A 20336-nucleotide genomic window follows, 5' to 3' on the forward strand; every position below is an offset into this window, starting at 1 on the left:
AGAAACTTCCCAAATACAGGTGTGCCAAGCTTGTAGCGTCAAACCAAATAAGACTCTATGCTGTAATTGCTGCCAAAGGTTCTTCAACAAGTACTGAGTAAATGGTCTTAATACTTATGTAAATGTTATATATATGTTGTTTTTTTTTTATCAATTAGCAAATATTTCTAAAAACCTGTTTTTGCTTTGTCATTATGGGATATTGTGTGTAGATTGATGATGACTTTAAAAAAAAATTAGAATAAAGCTGTAACGTAACAAAATATGGGAAAAGTCAAGGGGTCTGAATACTTTCTGAAGGCACTGTACGTACAGTACCAGTCAAAAGTTAGGACACACCCTCTTTTTCTATAGCTTTACTTTTTTCTACATTGTAGAATAATAGTGAAGACATCAAAACTATGAAATAACACATGGAATCTTGTAGTAACCAAAAGGTGTTAAACAAATCAAAATATATATTATATTTGAGATTCTTCAAAGTAGCACACTCTTGGCATTCTCTCAACCAGCTTCATGAGGTAGTCATCTGGAATGCATTTCAATTAACAGGTGTGCCTTGTTAAAAGTTCATTTGTGGAATTTAAGGTCTTCATGTGAAATATTTCAATGCATTTGTGGGAAAGTGATTTCATTACATAGCAAAGTCAAGCATATTTCCTTTAAATACAAGTCAACACTATCCATCCCTTGATCATCTTTTCCAGAGAGGAGTCAAGTACATTGGTGGTAAACTTTCTTTTCAAAGAGCATGTCATTCATGAATGACATTTTCCATAGAATGGAATATTCCTTAATTGAAAGTGTAGGCCTGACAAAAGACTAGGGGTTAATGCAGTGCATTGCAGCTTAGGGCACGCTTTGCTCTTTTCAAATTTTAGCATTGTGCCTGCGACATCAAAAGGGCCTTTGAGCATGTCGCTATGTTCAATGAGCTTTCATCTTCTTACCTCATTACTGGAAATAGTTATTTGATTGAGCCGAGTTTCGTCCGACAATAGGCTAGACAACTTTGACAGTAGCACAATGACTTGGCAACAAAGCTGTTGTCTAAAATCCTCTCGAGATGTTTGGCCCCCATGCTTTAACTCACCCGCCCCACGCTTTGACTCAGATCCTGCATGTGAATTACAGTAAGATCTCTGAAAGTGAGGATTTGTAACTCCTCAGATCAAACTGTTCACAATCACCTCACATTAAATCCCCACAGGGATCTACTGCATGACATGAGTTGAGCTGATCAGATGGGTCTCCTTAGTTAGTTTCTATTGAGGCCTGGACAGCATGTCCACAAAGAAAGCTTACAAGAAGTGAAACATTCTTTCAACTGTCCATCTTCTTTTTCAACATTTTAGCAAATTGAAAATGGCAGGTAGTAGCTACAATAAACAGTTTCAAAGAATTTCAGGCAATAAAAGGTAGAAAACATATTTCTTAAAAAAATAATACTTTAAATTATAGATAGTGTTTTTATTGTTTTCCATTTCCAATATTCTACATCAGGACCCCAATATTTCTTCAATCAGTTTCTGGAGGAGAGCAAACACAGCTTTGAGTGAGTCCCTGGATTGTGTACACACACACAAACTCAGAGAATTGGGCTCAAAAAGTCAGCTAGATCGTAGAGTTCCGAAGGTACTGCTGGCCTCAGAGGAAACTAGTTTTGACCTCCAGCTCATTCTCTCTCTCTCTCTCTCTCTCATCCCCCCCCCCCCCCCCCCCCCCCCTCTATCTCTCTCCAGCTTCATTTCCTCTCCTGTTGATTTGGAGTGTTTGTTTTTAAACACTTTTATCATCTCAGCTTTACAGGCTCACTGTAATTGCAGGGTATGAACTGAAAGACTTGCTAACACACAAATAAATATTTGACTGAAACAAAAGCTGTCTGTCTGACCCTGGTCATGTAGATTGTAGAAAATTACAAATCTAATGAATTGCCCTTATTGTGGAGATTTTCCATGCTGCATTTTTTCTATTCATAGACCAACCAATCAGAACCACACTTTTGTTCACGTTATCATGCTGTTCATTTATCTCGCTGCCGGAAAGCCGTGTTCAGATAGCGCCAACATATCATATGATTGTGTTATCAAAGTTGTGCTACAGAACGCTCTCTGTCGTTTTACAAAGGGACAGACGTTATTGAAAAGAAAAGGGTTAAGTGCCCAGACTGTGTTTATAGAACCTTGAAAACAACTCAAGAACATTTTCAGAACTCAATCAAATCAGAACAACGAAAAAGTATACTTTGTTGACAGAAAATATGCTTTTATGTATTCATGATTTATTCGTCATCTTCCTGTCATGAAACATTCATGAAACAATCAAATCAACCACTCCATTTTCTGAGAATCAGATTGTCTTCCTGCATATTTCTGAGAACCCATAGCACCTTTCTGAAGATCTCTCTCTCATTTCCCACTACACTTCTCAAGTACCGGAGTGTTGAACCCTGTTTGACACCAGGGTCACTGGAATTGCCCCACTTTAGGAAAACCCCATTTGGTTTGTTTTAGAAAGGGAGAAATGGAACACCATTCATTTGTTTGCTCTCCCTCTATACTCGAGACCAGAGCGAATGCCAAGTGGGCTTCAATCCTCACATTTTATTTGTTTGTTTCTTTGGAGAGTGGGAAAAGTTGTGGAACACCAGGAGGACATTGGACTTGGGCTGTGGTGAGTATCTCCAGCCACTGCGGTCAGTGACAAAGCTAAGCTAGCCAGGGAGTAAGTAAGGGGATGGGCTCTCATTTAGCCAGGCATTGCTGCTCTTGTTTGTGGTTGTCCCTGACAGCGTCTGCGACTCCAGTCCAAAGCACCTGTGTTTGCTCACTAGCTTTCCCCCAATCTGCTTGAAAAACACTGCGAGCAAGTCACATGGCCGCAAGATAACCCGGGAACCATGGGAATAAAAAAGCCAGGACTTTTAGAACAGTTAATCATTAATGGTGATTCTTTTTTGTCTCTATTCAGCGCTGCCTGACACAAGCTTTGATATTTCATAGATGCAGACGTAGCCAGGTAGACATAGGCACTCAGAGAGGAAAGTGCCTTTTATGTGTCTGTGGTTCTGTGGTGATGCGGGGAGAAGGTCGTAGGCAGGACTGCATTGATCCCATTGGTCCCATTCCACACATAAGTCAAGTTAGGCCATCTCCATCTGTGGAGGATAAAGCCAAAATAACACAAAGAGTTAATCCCCAACAAAACACCTTTGCCATTTTACACATCTCTCAGAAAAACGTCTGCAACACTGCTTTCCTCAAATATACAACAGCACAAGACTTCACCTATTATAGCATATCACTGAGCTTTCAATATGTCATATCGTGTCAGAAATGGTCTGGTGATAAGAACGAGAGCTTGACATTTCCCAATAAATGTGTATTTTGATCGAATCTAATCAGGAGCATCTCTCTTTTTGTCCAACATGGACCCTGAAATGATAACCATGTACAGAACAAGTCATTTAAAGTGTGATCCTGTTTTACCCACCCAGGGTTCATTAAAGTACCATATTATTGGTTTGCTCCCTAGTTCATGATGTGAATGAGAAGTCCAGGGCTCATTTCATGCCTGTAAAAGTGGGCTTTATGGCAGAAAGGGGAATCATGGAATGGCTTTCAGAAAGGCCACATTTATCTTACGGGAATGAAGTCTGCACAGCCTCATTCTTATAACCCACTAAAAGGGGCAGCGACAGCCCTTATCTCCCATTTGCCTGAACTTGCCGATGGTTTTCTAAAAAATAGTTTGTCACGGTCCACCCACCCCAACCCCCAAATCCAATAATACTGTATGAGAGTTGGAGAAGGTTGTGGAAGGGTGTATGGCGGAAAATATAGTGAAACGTAAGTGAGCAAAGTGGCTGCCATTTGTATGGTATTTTGCAAACTACGAGTCAATCATTAGCGCGGCGTATTCAGAGATTTCTGCTCTCTCCAAGTGAGGAGAAGTGAGAGATAAATGGAGGTTTGTGTTTTAAGGAACAGTGTGAAGATGGAACTAAAAGTGCTTGGTACACAGCAGTAGAGAAACTAGAGTTAAAGAGTTTTCACTCAGAAAATGTCACCTCCTTTGTTCCATTAACAATTAGGTAAAGTTGATTCATTCAGGTAAGAGTAAGGGATCGTATTAATGGCAGTTTTATAAAGCACTGCTGTGAACAACTGATGTTGTTGCCTTGACTGAAAAGCTTTTACTACATCCCCTCACATCCCAATTTCTCCTGGCCTCAACTCACTTCATCACTGATACAACAACATTCAAAAGCAATTGGTAAACAGCCGCAATAATATTTATCCATTTATTAGCTCTAATGACTTGGAAATAATTGCTTCCTTCCTTTCAGATCCTATTATCCATATTGTTTGTCTTATGTTGTTAGCCATTTTCTTTTCAATTTCATACCCTTGAACCATGTGCTTGTTTATAACAGGCATGTCTGAACGTCATAGAGTTGAAATCCTCCCAGTACGTGTGTGTTGTCTTCCATGGCCAGTTTATTTGCTAATCCTGGTTACCCATGATAAGAACCTCTTTCTATAACTCACCACCTCTCCTGACCACAATCACCCACTCTTCTCTGAGTCATCTAAATACATTAGCATTGTAAAATAAATAAAATAAAATAAATTGGGTTAAGCCGAGTCAAAGGGTGGCTTAACGACTGTATGGTTCAAACAAAGGTTCCTGTTCCAGAAGGGCAGGTAGGAGATGGATGGCTTGGTAAACACGGCTGACATACCTGGCGGGTGCCATGGGGCAGTCACAGCACAGCCCACGACTGAAGGGACAATGAGTGTGGCAGTCAAATCCATCTGCTTCTTCTGTCCGAATCAGTACTCTCCTTCTATGTATCATTATGGCCTCCTCTACTCGTTATCCCTCCTTACATTGAGGCCTCCTCTCCTCCCTATCCATCCTCTCTCCGAAGGCACCTCTCCGACGCCACAGCCATGGAGCCCTCCCCAGCAGAGACCTGTTAGACAGAAAGAAAGAGAGAAGCTCCATAAATCCCTTTCCCTTCTTTATTTGATGTGTGGTTATAGCTCTGCTGTGATCCGTCCTCAGAGACCAAGCATTTCAAAACCACTCAAATAGGCTGGATGTGCCGATAAGCATGGGATAGCAACATTGAATTCCCAAAGCATAGCATTTTATCCAGTCACAGTTAAGAACATACAGTATATAGGCTATTGCAAAGAGAAATCTCACAGATTATACAAATGAGAACTTGTTCTCAACTGGCCTTCCTTGTTAAATAAAGGTGAAATAATATTTTGTTTTAAATACACATTTGACTTCTTAATGCTGTTTTATACCAATGTCTATCCTAATATTTTGGTAATAACACAACATATACATGCATACAACTTTTAACATTAGCTTTGAAATTGTCACAAAAAAACAGGTGGAATAGAGGTAAATTGTTGTATTCTCTGTGAGTAAGTCAACTTTGCATTGTGGGAGACAGAGACAGAACTAAAGCAGCTCAGTGTGGGTAGTGGTAGGCAGGTATAGAGAGGAGAATGGGGAACACCCAGGAATGTTTAGCCAACTTGCCCGCCACATTCAAGCACGTGTGTCAAAGGTGTTTGCAGGGTGTTGACACCTCCGCATAGAGAGAAAAGTAGTGATGTGAACGACATGGTCAGTGGGCTGCTTGTGCTGAGTACTCAGTGTGTTTAGCGGACCCAATGCAGAGGCACAGTATAAACATATACTCAGAAATACCACAAAACAATTGCCACACAATAGGCACACTGGCATAAAATAAATATAGAATATTGAGCATGATCTAAAATACAATTGCAGTCATAAAATATGCAAGTTTCCCATTTATATAATATATGGTCATTTGTCTGTATACATAAATAGAGAAATAAGATCTTTGCAACCAGGGAAAGGAAAAATAACTTGAATACAACAACAAATCTTAGATAAACAACTGTCATCCTTTTAGAAATTGAGGGATGGATGTATGTTGCTCTTATGTCAATTACTCAGTCAACATCACCTCCATTTTGGGATATCTCAGAATTATGTACCATTTTGGAATATCTCAGAATTGTGTGCCATTTTGGGACATCTCAGAATGATGTACCATTTTGGGACATCTCAGAATGATGTACCATTTTGGGATATCTCAGAATGATGTACCATTTTGGGATATCTCAGAATGATGTACCATTTAGGGATATCTCAGAATGATGTACCATTTTGGGATATCTCAGAATGATGTACCATTTTGGGATATCTCAGAATTATGTACCATTTTGGGATATCTCAGAATGATGTACCATTTTGGGATATCTCAGAATGATGTACCATTTTGGGATATCTCAGAATTATGTACCATTTTGGGATATCTCAGAATGATGTACCATTTTGGGATATCTCAGAATTATGTACCATTTTGGGATATCTCAGAATTATATTATGACCCTGCATGCTGAGGAAGAAAAATTGCTGATTTTCTCTCTGTTAACACAACTCCAAGACATATTAAATTATTTTTCAATTATGTTCTACTAATTTAATTAATTTGGTTTTAATTTTCTATTTATAGAATTCAAGAAAAACAACACCGTTACATAATTATAGTCAAATGTCTTGTAATTGAAATAGTAACTTTATGAAACCCCCAGACAATTTGTTGACAAATGGATCAGTATATTGACTTGAATTATTCTCAATATCCTATGAAAACCTCGTAACTATCTCACAAAAATAGAAATAAAGAAATAAATCATTGCATTTATAGAGCGCTAAGAAATGCTTTCCTTTTCGTTTGACATTCTTCCGTGGGGAATAATGTTCTTGTTCATTTTCTATAGCTCTGGTAAAAGTAAATAGTATGTAGTCCTACAGAAGACGTGTAATATTATCCACACAGTGAAGTAATTTCATTAAGTATCTATATGCCTCTAAATTGTATAATATTCAAGGAGAACTTGTAGTTTTCCTAATTGTAGTACATAATTGTACATTTTCCTTATAGGAGCTAGAATCCTTAGTTGCTGCATTCATTTTTGGACATAAACATTAGTGATATATACCCATTGATTCTTGAAGAATATAACTTAAGAATGCCTCATGAGCTTATTTCAACTGTTATATCCCATCAGAACCCAAAATATAATGTTTTTTTACTCCAATGTTTGTAAACAAATTAAATGCTTAAAAAAAAAATATTTTAAACTATCATTTTGATATTATGGATCGTCAGCCCTTGCATCCATTTCTCTGTCTATGAATTTGAGGATGAACATTTTCCCAGGCCCATCCCTCAGCTTCTTCCCAAAACAGAGGTGGGTAGACCGCTTTGTTATTGTTTCAACTACAGATTCTAGCTTTATAGGTTTGTAAGATGCTTCATAAAAACAAGTAAAAATTGTGTTATATTGTACAAAGTCTTTCAGTTGATCAAATCAACGTATCGTGAGGAGAGCTTAAATGAATGTCTTACTTTGTGAGATATGGTTTAGTTAAGAAAATAGAAAAGGGCTATTTATCAATATATTGTTCTGCAATTTAATTCAACAAAATGTTCTAGTGGTTACCAAATTGTGAGTGAACATTGACATACAGTACATTGTTGAATCAGCTGTTAATTCAATCCACCACAACTTGCAATTTAAGAAAAAAGGCAAATAATGCCCTTGAAAGTATATACTTATTTGAAGAGAGAAACTATATATTTACATTTGATTGCATTTCCCATACAACGGCAAACTAATATTGCCAATAAATCATGCATTTTTAAATACACACAATGCAAAGTGCATCTCCTCATTCGACTTCAGGAGAAGCTAACATTCTCTGCTCTGGTTTGTCAAAGGAGAAGCCAATGACAATGAATTCTGCCTCTGGACATCCACTAGGAGCTGCAGGGCCTGATATTTCACGGCTGTGAATATAGCCTCATGGCTTTAGACAACCACACAGGTGACAAAGACCACCTAGAACACAGTACATGTCAGAAGGCCTGAAGCATCATAACATAAACTCTGTGCGAGTCCTCCGAGTGCTCTCTGACACACAAGACAACAGCATGGTGAGCTAGAGGTCGACAGTGCTTGGGGTAATTGGAGGAGTGTTGTACATTTCATCTTGTGTGACTCACTGGCTCTTTCTCCATGTTTGAATGCTGGGAGATTGTGTGTTGTACGGAACCCAAAACTGATGTTCTCAGAAGTCATAAATTACACGGCCACTGACAACCTTAAGCAGTGTTAAAATGCCATGAACATAGCTTTATTTCAGGGTCATTGGAGCGTGACGCTGAGAGGGCTGCCAAGCCCGGCACCACCCACCCCACAGGCTGCTGCCGCTCCGCTCACACAGCCCAGCAACACACGTATTTCTCCTCCCATACCTGAGCTCTGACATGCTCACCAAACATTCAGAGGCACAACAAACTGTCAAGCTGCTCACTCTCAACCAAAACAAGCACGTATTGTTCCTTAAAGAAGATTTTCTCTTTGCTAATATCCAAGCTGCATTTGATCTATATTTTATATTTGATCTCTTTTGTAAAATCATTGAAATAAAATGGCTCCCTCTTTGGATATTTAGCTCCACTTGCATGGTGTTCCAGAGTCCATTTGGAGCAGGTATTAGCACATCTCTTTGAAACATGACCAGCTTGTAATTGCCCATTCTTACACTGGGATAATGAGGCTCACATGCTGTCCTTCTGAATTATAATCCATGCATAAAATGCATAATAGAAATTGACAAGTCAATGACAGGAATGACCTACAAAATGGCAGCAACCTCACAAGGTTCATTGTAACTTTGAATTAACGGCAACATGTTCCACCACCATCCTCTCAGCATCTGGATCTGACCACCCACAGGGCCCTGTGACATTACAGCCTTTAGGGTGGGGGATGGGTGTGTATTTGAGTGTGTGTGTATGATATCAGATGTTTTTTAGAGAAATTGTTACCCTTTTTACATTTCCTCAGAAGACTACTAGAGGGAACTGTAGTAATTGCTGTGCCTGTCAAATAGACATTACAAACGAACTGTCTGAATTCAAATTCCACTAATAACTAGTCAATGTAAACGCAAACACAAACTAACAAACTGAAACAAAAGACCACAATGTGGATCCTGGTCTCAGTCACGGCAACTACTGGCATTATTTGGTTCTAACTTGAGTTGGCATTAGGTAATTTAATGACTGCATCTGATCGCTCTCTCAAGGGCCGTCTGCAGTATTCAGCAGCATAGCAGCCTAAAGGACATCTCTGTCAACGTCTGAGACTGAAAAACAGTGTTGAAATGTCTATTTCACTTTGGTGGCTCCTCCCTGTGTCTTAGTTGTGTATTTGAGCTGCATTTCCTTCATGGTGAGCCCAGCTCCTTATGAACTATACATATGCAGTATGAAAGACCTGTGAATGGGTATCATTATCATATCCTGTGCTTGACTTGTGCTGCCTCCTTTCTGGAGAGAAGAGGGGTCAGACATTATTCCTCCACCCTAACCACCTCTCTGCTGTTTACCGAAGAGAAAGGGATTCAGGCCTTAAACGGCAGCACAAGCTAAGGTGATCCTTAGCCACCGAGATACATAGGCGATAACCCGTTCAATTAGACAGCAACATCATGGCAGGCAGTATGTAGGCAGATAAATGACGATACAGTACGGTGTACAATGGGAATTAAAAGTATAGGGCAGCTGGGCTCTTATCTGGCCAGGGCGAAAAACCCGGCAACAAAGGGAGGCCTAAGACTAAGAGGCTTGATGCATGGGAAAGCCATCCGCCGGCCATTGTGACTGCCCTTCTGCTGAGCAAATAGTCCAAACTGTTCATTCCCCATCTCCCATTCTCTCCGTGGTACATTGTTTGTGTCCTTGCATTTCATTCTGACTGGAGAAGATTGCTCTCAGGGCCTGTGAGCAAACAGTCCAGAAAAGAGCCGGCTATCTCCTGCCGTTCCCAGGAGAACTAGCATTTTTATTTCAGCTCCAAGCTGTCAAAGGATTGGAGAGTTTATGTCAGGATCCCGAATTAATTAGTTTTAAGCTGGGGGGGGGGGGGGGGGGGGGGCGGGGCGACCACTGCGTTTTATCACCAAATGTTCAGTCAAATGTTTCCTAGCAATTATGCACCCCTGCTCGCTACGTATAGGCTTTCAGTCACCAGACATTTGGTATTGGATACATACTGGATGGATTTCGGAAAAAACTAATGATGTGTTTAGTTGTTGTAATGGCAGTACAATGGTGATGGATCAACTTCTGTCCAGGATTTGGGGTTATGGGGGTGAATTGAAAAGTTTCTTGTTTGTTTTTTTCGATGATGATGATGATGATGATGATGATAGGTACATGACTCAGGCTTGGCAGAAAATTGACAGAGCTTGCAGATGCTGTCATGAAGCATATCTGGTCAGACATTTGGTGGAATGGGACATAGGGTCTGGAACCTCCGTCAGAACAGCCAAAGTAACCTTAGAACCTTCTGTCACCCACAAAATCATCCCAAATCACTGCTTACTTAGCAACTATATATGAAACATTTTGGATCTGTGACACTGCTATATCTGTTTGCGAACTATGCTTGGTTTCTAATGCCAGAGACAACAAACCAGACAACTGTTCCTATTCAGTCCTACTTAACAACTCCTCTATCATCAGAAATGTATTGTTTTTAAAAAAAAAAAGCCATACGACGCCATCCTGACTATGACAGTAGAATTGTATGTGTTGATCTTGTAGTTTTTCTAATCATGAAAACCAAAACACACCGTTCTTCAAACCTCTGTGAGAGGCTGGTATGCATTTCCATCCTCAACTAATTAGCACTGTCCCACACGATGCTGTAGCATTTGTATGGATTAGTCCTTTACAAACTACCTTTCATAAACAGATCACTGACAATCATCAATCTGCCCAGTGGTATACATCAGCTTACTGACTCAATGTTCATTTTAAGTATGACCCCACCTGAAATTTGCATCATTATAGTAACGCAACAGTCTCTGAAACCTCAGACAATCCCAAACACACCGCTACTGTAAGTGGAAACAATATTTTTCAGAAACAATGTCAATGGTGTGTTACCCCAATACATTGAAGAAACCAGAAATAACATTTTTGTATGTGTCTTTGGTATAAACAGTTGAATACTTGCCGCTATAGCACATAGGAAAATAAAGGTATCCGATCATGACACATACATCTGGATGGGTGACTTCTTCATCAGACAGGATATTAAACCCCACTCCAGACTATTTCACAGACAGCGGTGAACAGGCGATGGGTTAAATCATGTGTATCAGGGGAATACTCTGTTAGAGGAAATGTACAGCTCTCGTCTTTTAATGGTAATCTGCTCAACTGCTCTATAGACACCAACCAGCTTTCCAGGACCCTTCAGCTGAGCATCAGCCTGTACATGATAAATGACATTTATATGGGATTCAATTGGCGATTCATTTAACTCAAGTCAGGGTATGAGAATTCATTAAATGGCTGACAGTGCTGCTACACATGGAGGGAATTTAATTTGAATCCTTGGAGGATACCTCTATGGGCCGTGGGAGGTCATGTTAAAGTGGGTGGTTATTGTTCTACGCTTAGTTTTCAATTGACACTTATCTTTACACACTTTTACATGTTATTGCTGTCGATTGGTTGTTATTAAATTGAGTTGAACTATTATTATATGAGGGCTTCCCTGGGCAAGACTGGGAGGGGTGGGTTGCTTTAAAGGGTTGAAATAGCCTATGCATGGTAAACAATGCACAGATCAGGAGCAGTCCTCCGTACTGTTATACCATGAAGGAGAACAAATACAGGATTTAACAATGATTTTTTTCTCACTCGTATGGTATTAAAATGAGCACATTATTTGAATGTCATTGATTCTCATGAATGTTGAAAAGGCATATATGACAAGCTGAGGCAGTGTAAAGTAAAGGTATTAAATTCAACTTGGAAGCAGATTACAGAATTCACCCCTGCAGAACACTTTTTCCCCGCGTTCAATAAATTGGACAAGTCCCATTGTAAGATAGCCTATCACACTGAACATGTCTGCATAGGGAACTTATACAGAAGAAAATATTACGTAGTTTGTTATTCAGAGTAGAGCGTTGGGGGGCCACACGGGCTTGTTTGCCTTTGCTGGAATAGGAGATTGCTTTGGGGTTTAAATGAATCGCTGGCGCACTGCGTTTATAGGTTTCATTAACTTTTAATGAGTTGTATGTCCTTCGCTTTGACTGGCCTGTGGGCTCAGGCCTCAGCTCCCTAGGATTGGAGGTGGGTGAGGAGAGAGCTTAGCAGCCATTCCTGTGAACGTCTGCACTGGATGGACACAGGAAAAGGAAATACAAGTCCTGAGTCCAAGGCAGAGAACCCTTCAGCTAGATATCCATCAGTTATGCCAGTCTGAATTTAAAACCCCACTCTAAGGTTTTCAGGCTTCAGGGGGAATAAAGGAATCATGTCGGCTCAACCAATGATAACTGAGAAGAAATCTCTTTACCCCAGCTGAATGAAATAATGTTTTATGGTGGTGTTCCAACATGGTTCCCTCTCAAACACTTGCATCAAACCCATAGAGAAATGTGACTCTGACAAATTCTATATACACGTTAGAGAAAAAGGCTATAGAAGCACTTAAACAACACAACACACATGCATAACTTCTCCATTTCAGTCCCGGTAATACCTAGATTCATATTTTGGACTTCGCTAATCTTGATTTAATACAGTGTCTTGCTGCATGGTTGAACACATGTATTATCTTGCCGTGGGCTTCCTGAGCTTCATGTATCTCTTTGAGAAGCTAATCTTCCATCCTAGCATGCCTGAGCCTCTCTTCACTGTTCTCTCCTCCAGAGACAAAGGCCTTGCCTGTGCTCCCCATTTCATGTTCTTCTGCTTTATTCAATAAGAATCAACACCACTTGTACATTTTGGTTCTTATTTCTCACTTAATCCTGTTTTTACACAAGGCTGTGCATTCTGTATTACTGATTACTTCGTATCCACATCACTGCGTATATGACTCTTCGGTTAATATCTCTCCTCACCATGATGACCTACAATGCGTACTGTAGGACAAGCACCAACAATCCATCCACTCTGAGTGATACAAAAGCAGCAGGGGACTGAGAGGCACCCGATCCTGCCCTGAATAGGTTGTCTTCAGGTCAGTGCTTGTCCCGTCAGCTGTTGCCTCCAGGCAGTCAATGGGCATTGTTGACTGGCCTCTCTGTGAGAATGTGTGTGTGTGTGTGTGTGTGTGTGTGTGTGTGTGTGTGTGTGTGTGTGTGTGTGTGTGTGTGTGTGTGTGTGTGTGTGTGTGTGTGTGTGTGTGTGTGTGTGTGTGTGTGTGTGTGTGTGTGTGTGTGTGGACCACAAGGCCATGCGGCCTGGCTCAGGGTGAGTGGAATCCCTGGTCTGAAATGTCACATCGCCGTGTTAGAGAGGTACAGACACATCACAGTCACCCTGTCCCCCTCCTCCTTTTCCTATCGTGACAGGTATTTATACTGACCCTCTGACCACTACCTGTTCTGCTCTGCTTGGTGAAATCCGAAATTATGTCTGGAATGTATCTTCTGAGAATGTCAATAAATAAGAAGCCAACTGTAATGTATAGTGTTACCTGTACTTCAAATAGCAGTTGTTTCCTCAAAACTGTCTCTATATATTTTTCTTCCATTCATATCTCAGACATTCTCTTGTGTATGGGAAAGAGGTGTGTAGAGTTAAGAGATGTGTCTGGGAGGAAGGTGTGTATAGGAGAGACGTGTGCAGCCTATAAAGACAGAGGTATAGGAGAGACGTGTGCAGCCTATAGAGACAGAGGTATAGGAGAGACGTGTGCAGCCTATAGAGACAGAGGTATAGGAGAGACGTGTGCAGCCTATAGAGACAGAGGTATAGGAGAGACGTGTGCAGCCTATAGAGACAGAGGTATAGGAGAGACGTGGCTACTGCAGAGCCAGGCCCAGCCAATCAGAATTAGTTTTAACCCAACAAAAGGGCTTTATTACAAACAGAAATGCTCCTCAGTTTCATCAGCTGTCGGGTGGCTGGTCTCAGACAACCCCGCATGTGAAGAAGCTGGATGTGGAGGTCCTGGGCAGGCTTGGTTACAGGTGGTCTGCGGTTGTGAGGCCGGTTGGACGTACTGCTAAATTCTCTAAAACGACATTGGAGGCCGCTTAAGGTAGAGAAATTGACATTCAATTCTCTGGTTTCAAGTTTCAAGAGAGTTTCAAGTTCCTTGGTGTCCACATCACCAACGATATATCATGGTCCAAACACACTAAGACATTCGAGAAGAGGGCACAACAAAACCTTTCCCCCCTCAGGAAACTGAAAAGATTTGGCATGAGTCCCCAGATCCTCAAAAAGTTCTACAGCGGCACCATCGAGCACATCCTGACAGGTTACAGCTCAGCCTGGTATGGCAACTGTTCGGCATCTGACCGCAAGGGTAGTGCGTACAGCCCAGTACATCACTGGGGCCAAGCTTCCTGCAATCCAGGACCTGTATAATAGGCGGTCAGAGGAAAACCCATAAAATTGTCAGAGACTCCAGTCACCCAAGTCAGACTGTTTTCTCTGCTACTGCACAGCAAGGAGTACCGGAGTGCCAAGTCTAGGACCAAAAGGCTCCTTAACAGCTTCTACCCCCAAGCCATAAGACTGCTGAACAATTAATCAAATGGCCACCGGACTATTACATTGAACACCCCTCCCCCCATTGTTTTTGTACACTGCTGCTACTCGCTGTTTATTATCTATGCATAGTCACTTCACTCCTATTTACATGTACAAATTACCTCTAACCTGTACCCTCTAACCTGTTATTGTTACTTTTTATAATTTTTTACTTTAATTAATTTGGTAAATCTTTTCTTAACTCTTCTTGAACTGCACTGTTGGTTAAGGGCTTGTAAGCAATTCACGGTAAAGTCTACACTTGTTGTATTCGGCGTATGTGACGAATAAAGTTTCATTTGATTTGATTTGGTGGACATTCCTGCAGTCAGAATGCCAATTGCACATTCCCTCAAAACTTGAGACATCTGTGGCATTGTGTTGTGTGACAAACCTATACATTTTAGTGTCTTTTTATTGTCCCCGGCACAAGGTTCTTCTTGATATACCACACCTGTCAGGTGGATGGATTATTTTGGCAAAGGAGAAATGCTCTCCTACAGGGATGTAAACAAATTTGTGCACAACATTTTTGAGAAATAAGCTTTTTGTGTATATGGAACATTTCTGGGATCTTTTATTTCAGCTTATAAAACATGGAACCAATACTTTTTTTTCAGTATTTATGACTTCCGATATTAATAATTGGGAAATTCATTGAAAATATTACTAAAAATTATTTGAATAGGCTCATCAAAGCATTGAACCTGTGAATTTGTAAGGGAAAACCTGGCCATGCATTCACATTTATAAAAGGTAGCCTACTGTATATATGGTATCCTTTTCCGTTTTTTACTATGCATAATTATCATTCCAAATTAGAAATATTGTAAGAAAAAGTGCAAGTTCTTTTTAACTTGATATATTTTCGCTTATAAAATAAAATGAAAAGAAAAACAAAAATGGTTGTCTGACACCTAGTTTTGCCTCATATTGAAATGGCCAAAGTAGGCTACTCAAAATTCTTATTAGTAATAATCAGTAAATCAATTGGTTTTGTTATCTGTTATTCTCAAAAAATCTATTATCTACCTTAATCAATATTGAATGTTTATTTTTCGTATGCGCCTCTTGGTCTTATACAATATTTGTTACACTGAACAAAAATATAAACACAACATCCAACAATTTCAAAGATCTTACTGAGTTACAGTTTATATCAGGAAATCAATCAATTGAAATAAATAAATGAGGTCCTAATCTATGGATTTCACATGACTGGGCAGGGGTTCTGCCATAGGTGGGCCTTGGAGGGCATAGTCCCACCCAATTGGCAGCCAGACCCACCCACTGGGGAGCCAGACCCAGCCAATCATAATGAGTTTTTCCCCATGAAAGGGCTTTATTACTCAGCGCCCCACACCTCCCTCAGACGATCCCACAGGTGTTAAAGCCGGATGTGGACGTCCTGGGCTGGCAAGGTTACACATCGTCTGTTTTTATGAGGCCAGTTGTACGTACTGCTAAGTTCTTTAAAACAACGTTTGATGCAGCTTTTGGTAGATAAATTAACATTAAATGATCTGGCAACAGCTCTGGTGGACATTCCTGCAGTCAGCATGCCAATTGCACACTCCCTCAAAACTTGAGACATCTGTGGCATTGTGTTGTGTGACCAACCTGCACATTTTAAAGTGGCCTTTTATTGTTCCCAGCACAAGGTGCACCTGTAGAATGATCATGCTGTTTAATCAGCTTCTTGATATGCCACACCTGTCAGGTGGATGGATTATCTTGGCAAAGGAGAAATACTCACTAACAGGGATATAAACAAATTTGTGGACAAATTTTTTGAGAAATAAGCTTTTTGTGTGAATGGAACATTTATGGGATTTTAAGCTCATGAAACATGGGACCAATACTTTACATGTTGTGTTTATACTTTTGTTCAGTGTATATATCCCTTTCATACACAGACCAAAATCCCACTAATTTACCATGCCTGCATTTATATACCAACCTTTTCATATATCTGAAAGGGGTTGGCGGTAAAAAACATGGAAAAATAAAAGCCACCTAAAGACCTACTCACGATTCCTGAAATTTCACAAACCCTGTAACCAAAATACAGGTATAGGGTCTGTGTGAATGGTTCTCTGATTTCTTCTGATTCATTACACTTCCATTGTTTAACACCTCCCTAATTTGAACTGCAAACCGCCCCCATGGTTTAAAGGCCCAGTGCAGACAAAAACGTGATTTGCCAGTGTTTTATATATATTTCCACACAATGAGGTTGGAATAATACTGTGATATTGTGAAAATAATGATAATCCCCTTTTTGTGTTGGAGCTGTTGGAGAAGTCTGCCTGAAATCTTTGCCTGTTTTGGTGGGATGGAGTTTTGACCTGCCTGGTGACATCACCAGGTGATGAATTAGTTAATAGACAAATAAGAAAGAGAGTTCCAAACTTCTCTGCTAATAACAGCTAGCTCCCCACTCAGATCACTTCCAGACAGTCTTAGCAAAATTCTTGTTTTAAAAATTGTTCTTTGCTAACAACCTATTTTTGTTTATTTTTTACTATTTTAATTGAAAACAATCACAGCAACGTACTTTGTTAGCCTGAATAGGATTTAATAATTAGATAAAACGGCTGCATTGGACCTTTACAACACCCCCACCTCTCCCAATTGACCAGTTACCCACTGATATTTATAAAAGGGGTATACCTGCGAATAAGTGGTAAATAAGGGGCTGTTTGAGAGGAGGTCATATAAACATTGTCTCATATTTGATCACCAATTTAATTTGATCATCCATTTCAAAGGAGTAATCATATCAATAGTCTACATGGATGATAACAATAATAATAACAATCATCATCATCATCATCATCATCATAAACATAATAAAAAACAAAAATATGATTAATTACTCCCAGTGGAAAAATAGGTTTGCCGCCAGTAGCAGACAACCTATGTTGCCTTTTTTTAATGAATCTATTTAGCTAAATTAATTGCAGGCCTATATAAATGTATAGGCCTAGATGCATTGTATCCTAAGCGTATACACTTATTTGAATAGCATTGAAAAGTATTCATGCAAAGTGTCAACTTGCCTAATTGAGAAAATGGCCACTAATGTTATTGATAATTGAAGCGAGATGGGTGGACACGATGAGCGTAAATCATGAGAGGAACTGACTGCTGAGAAACCATGGGTGGCTTTGAGTTTTGACTTTGTTGTCCTTTAATATACTGTGGGATAGCAGTTTCCCTTGCTAAGATATGGGATTAGGAGTATTTCGCGTGAAAGAGGAGTTAAGTCGGGGTATGTGGACCGTCCCACCCCTGCAATAGGCTGAAACAGAATTACAGCTTGTTAGACCGGTGTCCCGATATCACCCGGGAGACCGTTCTACTTGGGTGTTCCAGGCCCTGGTGGCTGAATGTGAGCTTAGGCTACTAGTGCTTTCAAAGGGAATATAGGGCCAGAGTTGGAAACCCATCAAAACACAGGTGTTAATGTAGGCCTATATGGGACTATGTGAATTTACTGCTAGAAATGTCTTTATTCAACTGATGCAATTCTAATTCCAGTAAGAACTTGAACTATGGCAATTTAGATTATCAAAAACAATACCCCGGGACAACAATATATGTTTTAAAAATAAAAACCTATTTCAAACCTGTTTCAAACCTGGACATTTGTTTTGATGCTTGTAGGCCTAATATCGATTTATCCCAGTGTTATGAGAAACCTTATCCCAGTTTTGTTCCAAAGCTCGTGCAATAGAAAAGCAAACATAAGGACAGATAAGCTTTCAGCAAATCCAGCCTCAGACTCTAGAGGGGAGCATGAATGGACAAAACCTGTCGTGATCACTGCAGGAGGAATTTCATCCAAGTTTGACCACAACTTGTTCCAAGAATTCCAGACTAGGTTTCAGTCTGGAGAAGTGCCATTGGTTCCTAATCTAGAAATATGCAAATAAGAAGACCGGTAAGAACTGCAATTCAATTGGGTTACCAATTTAAGCTGTACCATCGCTCATCTTGTTGCTATAACAACCGTGAAGAGGTTGCTACTGATGGTGCGCCCATGACCTTAGCAGAGGCATCTCTCTCTCTGCAGACATTTGAAACCCTTTTTGGTGTGTGTGTGTTTGTGTGGACGCGTCCTTGCGACTACCTGGTCAGGGCATCTGCACATTATCTCTATTGCCCATTTTTCCTATTTGAGCGAAAACAACTTTTCAGAGGTAGGCCTTTATAAATGGTCCTACACAATAATGAAGGTTCGCCATGTCATGTATCTCAGGTAACTAAATTGTGTTATGTAGGCCTAGGACCTGATGTCAGTGGCATAAACGCTCGTGTACTTTGGGTAAAAAGGTTCTCCAGTGCAGATTGAGGCCGGTTACCTTTGAACCAGGGTTCCAAAAGGCCATTCCCATTTCACTCCACTCTGGAGGAGGCTTGACTGGGGTTATCCCCTCAATCAAAGGAAGAGTTTCGGCATACGCTCATTTAATAATGGGTAATAGGTATTTTCGAGGGCTCTTGCTCCTTGTGTGAGCGAGATTGGGGGGGAATTAATTATTGAAAAACTGTCCCCGGTTTTATCTCAACATTACATATTTTATTACTACTATTACTATTATTTTCTAAACACAATGGTATATTTTTATACAGTAAGATTATTAAGCAGAAATAAATGAAGCCTTGTTTTCTTCTTCTTCTTATTATCAGCCATAGATTATCATTAGAAGTCCTTAACCAATTGTAAATGGGTACCAATGAGATGGTGAAAAGAATGAGGATAATTTATGATAGCTAATTAATGGAATAAAAAAATTGACATTTAGAATTCCACATAGGCCTATTGATTAAAGTGTTTGAATTGTTCTCAAGCGGTATGCGTAAAATTATGTTTAAAACATCCCCGAAAGAAAGCCAATAGAAAATTGCAAACCCAATTGATTTATTGAAAACCGGAGGCACACAGCAGAACCCTCAAAAATGGATAGGCTATAAACCAACCGAACGCTAACATTTCAATGTTGTAGCCGCAGGGTTTGATGGTGTAAAATTGAGTTCCATACGCAATAGAGCAAGTGCTCCTCTGATGACATCAATGATATCTATCAGCTGTAATAGCTCTCTGACACGCCATTTAAAGACACCGAGGCCACCTCTATCACAGAACTTGCAAATCACCTCAGCCTTTTTGAAGATTTAAACTCCGTTGTTATAGAATCCAATCCCGCTTGCTCGAGGACCTTTCTCGTGAGCCCAGGATTTGAGCCAACGCTCAATTCTCATCTTGCCTTCCCCAAACAAATAACTCATATCACTAAACGATTGAATTGAAATAAATATAGGAAATATACAATCAAATCAAATGTCCATACCTGTGCAATACAGTCGATGCTTACTGGCAAGCTACCGGAGCCCATTGTGGAACCTCGCCTTCAGCTACTGCAAAGGGCTGCAGACATCACGGCATTTATTTGAGCTCAAACTTTGCCACTGTTGACTTTAGCACAAAGCAAAGATTTCAGTGCCCCGCTAGTTTAACAAAAAAATATTATTTTACCAAGATATCGATCAGTGTGCTATAAAAAAAAACAGCTTAACATTATGTCTAAAAACAAGAGAACGAAATGTAATGTCTGTGTAAATTTAC

The 20336-nt window shown here is 40.1% G+C and overlaps 1 long non-coding RNA gene across 1 annotated transcript; it reads right to left on the reverse strand.

The window, feature by feature from the left end:
• Positions 1–1727: 1727 nt before the first annotated feature.
• LOC110498033 lies at positions 1728–20245 on the reverse strand. The gene is made up of 3 exons (XR_002469762.2): positions 20062–20245; positions 4748–4981; positions 1728–3160 (listed from the first exon to the last, which is right to left on the reverse strand). It is a non-coding gene; the product is annotated as an uncharacterized LOC110498033 (long non-coding RNA).
• Between the last annotated feature and the right edge of the window lie 91 nt (positions 20246–20336).

This window comes from Oncorhynchus mykiss, chromosome 19 (genome assembly GCF_013265735.2).
Source record: "Oncorhynchus mykiss isolate Arlee chromosome 19, USDA_OmykA_1.1, whole genome shotgun sequence".
Lineage (NCBI taxonomy): Eukaryota > Metazoa > Chordata > Actinopteri > Salmoniformes > Salmonidae > Oncorhynchus > Oncorhynchus mykiss.